Consider the following 8,115-nt stretch of genomic DNA (forward strand, 5'->3'; position numbering starts at 1 on the left):
GGTGGAGAAGAAGGAGAAGAAGGAGAAGGAGAAGAAGAAGAAGGAGAAGGAGAAGAGAAGAGAAGAGAAGGAGAAGAAGGAGAAGAAGGAGAAGAAGGAGAAGAAGGAGAAGCCACCAAGGATGTGGCTCAGAGCAAAGGCCCTGGACTCAATCTTCAGCACCACACAAACAAACAAATAAAACTTCGGGTTCTCCATTCTCCATCCTGTTCTGTCTGTCATGCTTTTTTGAGCCAATCACTGATTTCTCTCTCTTCTTCCTTTCATGTCTTTAATTGTCTGCATTCTTCATTCTTCACATCCTTGCTAAAAAAGCATCCGGACCTTGACTGCCCACTGCCCAACTTCCTCTTCTGCTGCAACATAAATGCCACCCAACCTATCTCTGGGCGGGCCTCTTCCAGCAATATCCCAATATCCAGGGGACATCCAGGGAGCATCCTGCAGTTTGCTCATTTTCTCGAACCATTCAAGGTACTTTCCTTTGGTAACAGGGGCCCCTGGGCCCTTGAGTCAAAAATATGATAATCTTCGATACCTCTCATCTCTCACCCACTTAAAATCAGTCACCAATTTGTTTTGCTTCTCCCTCCTTAACTTTGATTCACCTCTCTTTTCTCTATTTTGCTATTATTACCCAAGCTCAGGCAATTGTTATCTCTGACCTAAACTTTCGTAGCAGAATTTGATTGTCTCTTAGAGGCTTAGTACGACCTTCCTCTGCTTTCTTTTACAGATTTCTTTTAGATGCATGTTCATCTCCTAGCAGAACTGCAGCAGAAAGCATGTCCATAAGACAATCATCTGCTGCTTAAGTGGGTGAAAACATTCCTCAATCTGTCCTTAGGAAGAAACAATTAGAAAATCATCTTTGTAATCTAATCTTTTGCTAGTATAGTACAGCAGAGTCCTGAAAACACTTTCTCAACAGTGCTTGCTTTAATTGCATCAGCCCTGTGCTGGACTGACAGTTGTGACCTTGATTTTATTAGTGCAGTTTACAAATGAGGAACCAGACATGCATCAACCTGTATGACAATCCAGGTAGAGGTGTAGCTCTCTAGGTCATGTTGAGATCCAAGGAAGAAGCATCTCTAAAGCCCACGGCCTGATTGTTTTCCTTCCTTCCTGTGAACGTGAAAATGTGAAGTCTGACAATGCCTTGCTCTCTCCAGGAAGAGCTGGCTCTTCTGCCCCGGGATCCTGAAGGATTTCTACATGCAGGTTCGAGGGCACTGTCACAGTAAGGGGAGGCCGTATCACCCTGTCACTTAGCAGTGATCTTCCAGCAAGCTGGAGCTGCCTCTGTGGTTCTGCTCAGCATTTCATTCTCCAGCAGTATCTGGCGCATGGCAACGGGAAGCACTGGATAATGAATAATCACATCTTGTTATTAAGCAGTTTGAGACAGAAGCCAGTGCCTGGGGAGGAGATATAGTCCTATATCCTTAAAGGAATCAGTCACATCGTGTTAATGACAGACAAGAGCATTTCTCTACCACATCACACACGTAAACATGAATCTTGTAAAACCTGAAACTAGAAAATTTATGTTGAAAAATCCATGGGCCATTGCAGTTATATATTAGAAAATAACTTGGATGGGACTAACCCAACCACTTAGCATGAGTCTCAGGGCCCTGGAGCCTAAAGCTGTATATGGTTTGAATGAACATTTATGTTTTTTCTTTATTCAGCATTCAGTCATTACAGAGCTTGAAATATTTAACAGAAATAGAACTAATAAATTTAACCTTTACACCACCCATAAAATGACTAAGGTTGAGCACATGATTTTATAAGTAACTAAGTAACATCTTAAACATGTTTGTGAGTGTTGGAGAAATTTAACTGGGAATCCTAATTGCTTAATTTCCTGACTATTAAAGAAACAAACAAATGTTAAAGGAAAGGTTAATGATATAAACTACAAGTAATGAAGAAACCAGGATTGGGTCCCCCCGATGGTCAGTTAGACCAGAGATATTGAGGCATTGTTAAACCTGAAGTCGTAGAGTTTGCTGAATTGAAGAGTACAGGAAGATTATAATGGATTAAAGTGGTGATTTTGATTTCACTGAGCATCATTTGCTGTTTATTTAAAAGAGCCACAAGGAGCTGGTAGTCTTTAAGTCTTCTATTTTCAGGAGCAGTGAATATTATGGCACTTTTCTGAGTAAACTTAATTCAGCATCTTCCTCATTGTCTGGGAGGGCTTAGTTAGCTCTTCTGAGATAGAACAGTAGTTTACCAGGGTGTCAGTAGCTTGCTTAATTCTCTACTCTGGATGAGAAGGTGAGCACTGAAATGCTAATGCCTGTTAATTCTTAGCTTTAGGTTCATTACAGTTTGGGAGTCAAAGGCCAATGCTTACTCTGTTTCTTTAACCTTGTTGCAGTTATTCTGGGGAAAAGTTGCTCTAAGAAGGAAAAGGAATGGACAGAAAATACAAATTGCATTGTGTCTTTTTTCTTAATTTTAGTGTTCTGATCGCAAACTTATGACTTCAAATCGGTTGACTATTGGCACCAATGCTTTATAATGTTTCTTCTGTTTTAGTATTGATTGTTTTCTTATTTTTTCAAATTCTTGAGTCCATTACTGAGCTTAAATTGTTGAATAATTGAACAAATTTCCAGAAAATGGATGGTATTACATTCTATATTCAGCAAACTAAACTTGAAAAAGAAAGCAAAACCAGAGACAATAGAGTGAGATCACTGATATTCAAAATAGAGTTTTTTGATTTTCCTTGCAAACATCTTTATCACTTTCCCACGTGCTACCTGAGTCTCCATCCTGCAGGTTAACCTTCATCTAGCCTCTTGTCTTAAATTCCTTTCTTATCTTCTACCTTTAACCGGAATTCTCCAGTGCTTTTAACTGAAGTGGCTGACTGAAAGCCCCGTCTAACCCAGAAAACCAAATGAGACTCTGAAAGAGAGGTCAACACTATGTGTGTGGTTTTTATCACTTGAGGACCTCACTGCCCAGTGAACAAAAACTGCAGAAAAGACAAATCTCTTCCCCACCCCCAAAATAGAGAGGTTTTCAGTCTATAGCAAGACACCCAGCAAAGGAAGATTGCCTAGGCCTCTCGGAAGAGGAGGACAAGAGGGGCAGCTTGCTGCAGAAGAGCAGGCATCACAGAAGCATGGAAAGTTGGGCTTGTCTCTCCCACAGCACAGTATTTTATGAGCCAAGATATTCTCCAGCTGTCACTGAGCATATTAGGTTTCATAAGATCCTTTTTTACATGTATTGTCTGAGAGAACTTCACGGAGGCACTGACTTAATTGCCAAGTAATAATTCTAATGTTTGGTCGTAGAAGAAATTGGAGTTTCCATGTCATGTAGACATTTGTAACAAACAATAGTGCTTGATGTAATAGACTCCAAATTATTCTCAATTGTCCTATTGTGTGAATTATTTATGAACTTTTACACATCTGTAAACTCTTAGAATAAACCACTTTTAACCATTCTGTACATAGACACAGAAATGATCAAATATCTTTCCATACAATTTACTTACAATTAATCGATTTAGTTCAACGCAATATTTCACATGTACAAATTGCAACGTTTTAGTTGCCCAGATGTTTAACTCTTGGGTATTTCAATTTTGTGTATTTTATTGGAAGCTATAAGTGAATTAGAAACCTTTGGGAATCCCAGAGTGGAAATTGAGTGATACACAATATTATATGCTACACTATTTTTCCTATTTTAAAAATTATTCCACTGAAATAAATACTAAATATTTGTAATAATATCTGAAAATAGAGTCAGAAGAGGTTAAAGGGGAACTGACATCTGTTTGGCATCCACTATGTACAAATGTGTTTACCTAGATGGTTACATTTTATGACCATAATAGCGAGGAACTGTATAATTATTCTTTACATTATCATTCACTGAGTTTTATTGCATCTATTTATCAAAATAAATAGGAGACTTGATTCTCACTGATCTCATCTAAGGTTAGCCCTATGTCTACACCCACACATGGCCAACGTGCAGCCCTCGCAGAAGCGGAGCTTGACACCACCCTCCAATCACACGACAGTCCATGTGGTTTGTACTGAGTCCTCATTCCCTTAGTAGAAGAGATGTCTTACCACCCAGGCTTCTGATTTGATAGAAAAGAGATTGAATCACTCTGGAAACCTCATAGTAGGCTTCATGGCTGTCTTTTATGGCAGAGAACTTGTGTTGGTCAGAATAACAGCCCCCAAAATCAGAACTCCTGTCTCTGGAATCTAAAACTAATTCACATTACATAGAAAATAGGATAAAGGTTATAGATCCTAGAATTAGGACATCACCATAGGCTATCTGGATCAATTCAATGTCAACACATAAACCTTGAAAAGCAAAGAAGTTTCTCTGCCTAGAGACAGAAATTTAGAGCAAAAAAGAAAGCCAGGATGAGTCTAAGCATGGGAATCCACGAAACACTGCTGGGTCTGAGATACAGTTGCGCACAGATGGGGTAGGAGGAAGGGCCCCGGCACCTAGCAGTGTATGCTGACTGACAGGCAGTGAGAAAAATGAGGACCTGAGCCCTAAAATAAAAATGAAATGTGTTCTGCCAACAATGTGGAGGAGGATGCAAGAAGATTCCTCTCAGAACACAAAGCTTGGCCAGGTGACACCTTGGTTCTGGTCTATGGAATCAGCAAGCTGCTAGCGTACAGAACCTCAGGATTATTATCTTGATCATCAAAGTCATGGGGCACAGTTTGGGCAGGATGGGGAACTAACCAAGCACTGTCGCCCAGTGAGCAGCCCTCCCCTAGACAAATCCAGCTGCTACTTCCTCCCTTCCCTGTATGCATCCTCTTGATTATCCACAGGGTGATCAAAAATGATGACAATATTAATATTAAAGAAACTATTCAGTTATATTAAGGGTTAGCTCTAATATGTCCTACAGAAGTTTGTCCCATGGAAGTTTGGAGATAGGGCTTCTTTAGAAGAGGCAGGTCCCCAGGGGCAGGATTTGGGTGGCCCTTGGCCCTTCCTTTTGCTCTCTGCTTGCCAACTATCCTGACATGAGCGGTTTCCCTCTGCCAGGTCATTCTCCTGTCTCATCTCTGCTTTGGTGCTGGATACCGTGTATTGAAACCGCTGAAACTGTGGGCCAAGAGTCTTCTCCTCCTTGAAGCTGCAATTGCTGGGTATTTTGTTCCAGGGATAGAAAGTAACTGAGCCGCACTAAGGGACATTGCCAAGAATGATGGAAGAAGTATTCAAATCACGGGGAATCATAATGAGAGGGGCTCACGAAATGTTTCTTTACTGTAATGTTTTGAAAAATTTAAACATTCACCATATTTTTGGTCACCCTTCCTTGATAAAACATTTATAGCAGTTTCTGTCAAATGAAAATATTGTATTCATCCACCTTATTCACTAGATCAAGCACCATGAATCTTCTGGATCTTTCTCCCAAATCAAAATGACCATGAGAGGTCAACTTTTTCAATTACTTTGCGACTTTGAAGCAATCAGGAAAGCAACGTCAAAGATGGTTACTATGCAGGACTTTCAGAACTGCTGCAGGAAGCAGCAAGAATGATGGGATAAGCCTGTTCAAAGCCAAGAGAACTTTTTTAAGAGGATTAATAACTATGTGCCATTTATTATAATAGTTTTTTTTTTAATTCAAACATTGGCCTCATTTTTTTTTATCACACCTTGTGTATCTTTTGCTCGCTAAATTCAACTCACAGCTGGCCTTCAGAAGTTGCTTTCCTTCACATTTGTAACAAAGCATTCGTAACACAGCAAAGCTCATGAGCCAAAAACTATGATCTATTTGAAAGACCGCATGAATGCAATTCATGAGCTGAGATTTCACATATTCTCGGTTATAATCAAAGATGGTGAATGAAATCTATTCATTCCTTTTTCAGTAATAATTACTATAAAACGCTATATTCTCATTTTATTTTTAATTTTATTTATTTAGTACAGGTTCTACAGAGTCTCACTATACAGATTGGATCGGACTAGTAGTGATCCTCCTGTTTTCAGCATCCCAAGCACTGGAATTACAGGCGTGCACAACCATGCCAGTCTCAATCACCTTCTCAGCACGCCCTGGGGGTGGGGCCAGTACAGCACGCCGGGGATCGAACCCCATTTCCTACATATGCCTAACCAGGATATATTTTCATTTTAAATTGCATGGCAAATAATAAACATTCAGTCTATGTCCAAAGCTGAAGGAGTTCCAGCATGCAGGGAACACCATGGTTTTATACCAGAGGGCTGCTCCTTCCTAGCCACACAGCCAGGAGCAATGCACTAGGCAGGCTCATGAGGAAGGAAGACAACAAGCAATTTTAGCGAGTATTTTTGCTTCGTTTTTTCTTTCTTTCTTTTTTGCTTTAAATTCTTCAGTGAATTTATTCTGAAAACTTTTTGTACTTCATAGTAATGGTTTGTTTTAATGGCTTAAACTAGAAAAAAAATGTTTACACAAACACAATTTTGTTTCAGTCAGAACTCAGGTATGTTTCACTTTTAAACTGAATTGCAGCAGCCCGTGAGTTTACCTGCAAGTGTCCCTGCCCCCACCCCAGAGCGGATGCACTAAGCAGCACAAACACACATGCACACCTTCCGGAAGCAAATCTTGTACGATTTTAAATCACTGTTCTTCATGAGAACCTTTTATGTTCAGTTTATTTCTCAAGTTGTGATGCTCATATTCCTGAGGAACATTCTCTATGAACCAAAATTTATATCTGTGACCTCAAGTAATTTTTTAGGTCAACATTTTTCTTAGATCCCCTGAAAAGAGAGCTACGGCTGGAGTTTGGTGATAGAGCACTCGCCTAGCCCTTGCCAGGCCCTGAGTTCAATACCCAGCCCCATCCGAAGGAAGAAGCCACACCACTGACCAAAACAAAAACTATACAACACAGTGTAGGGGAAATTTTTTAAAGTATAGATTCTGTTGAAATAGTAATATCCAAATACTTCTGGATCCATTGCCAAAGTTTGGGTTTTCTCAATTAAAATGAGAGGAAGCTGGGGAAGGTGCTCCAGGCCAATGGTCCCAGCACTCAGGATGCAGAGGCAGGAGGATCAACACAAGTTCAACATCAGCTGGGGCTACATAGTGAGTTCAAAACCAGGCTGAATTACCAAGCAAGATGCTGTCCCAAAAATAAAAAGTTCAAAACAAAAAGAGAGGAATTGATTTGATTGCTGAAAGATATATTAATTCTCCGAAGACAAACGAAGCCTCGACAATTTAATCTCTACATAAATGTTTCAATATACAAAATATCAAATATAAACAGTAGTGTGGCAAGAAAATAAACTGGCAGAAATCATTATTCACCTAGTAATAATTAAGACCACCATTTCGAAGACTTTCTATACATGAAAAATGAGAAAATACTGCAGGACTTTGCCGCACACGCTGAGTCGTCCCACATTATTACTGTTATACTTCTTTCTTCTTCAGGATGAACTGACCCACGTTATCTCCCGTCAGCTCGTTACGTTTATTGTGGTGCCGTCACAGGCAGGGAACGCTTTGGAGCGCCAGCACCAGCAGGAAGCTGCTTTCGTGAGACACAGGTCTTCAATGTTCAATTAATTCACCACTTTGGGGTTTTCCTTCTGGATCTTAAGGTTTATCAAACTGTCCTTCTGTTGCTTTTTCTTCAGGAAGAATGGACAGATGGCAAGATAGCCCAGTAGAATGAGCACGCCCAGTAAGGGCAGAAGCCAGAACCATTCTGCAACTGTGAGGTGCACGAAGCCGGGGATGCTTTCCGGGACCGGAAGGCGCTTAAGTAGGTGGCAAGCTGTACCTCCAAGACGCCGACCACGCTTTCCAGAAGTATGGTGGCTGGTGGCATCTGTGCCTCAGTGATTCACCAACCTTGGCCCAGTTGCTTCATTTTTTCTTTCCTCTGAGGAAAGCACCTGAAAAACATGCACCTTGCTTTTACTGCAGCTTAGCCTTGCGCAATAGTTTTCTATTGTTGTTTATCAAATTACTATAAGCTCGTGGTTCCAGTAGGGGAGAGAAGGAAGAAGAACGAGGAGCCGAGCGGTTGGGGGGGTACCCGCCGCGGCCACTGCCAC

General features: G+C 40.7%; 1 pseudogene; it reads right to left on the reverse strand.

The window, feature by feature from the left end:
- Positions 1-7,465: 7,465 nt before the first annotated feature.
- Positions 7,466-7,886, reverse strand: LOC101585946 (annotated as a pseudogene).
- Positions 7,887-8,115: the final 229 nt, after the last annotated feature.

This window comes from Octodon degus, unplaced genomic scaffold, assembly GCF_000260255.1.
Source record: "Octodon degus isolate 3935 unplaced genomic scaffold, OctDeg1.0 scaffold00204, whole genome shotgun sequence".
Taxonomy (NCBI): domain Eukaryota; kingdom Metazoa; phylum Chordata; class Mammalia; order Rodentia; family Octodontidae; genus Octodon; species Octodon degus.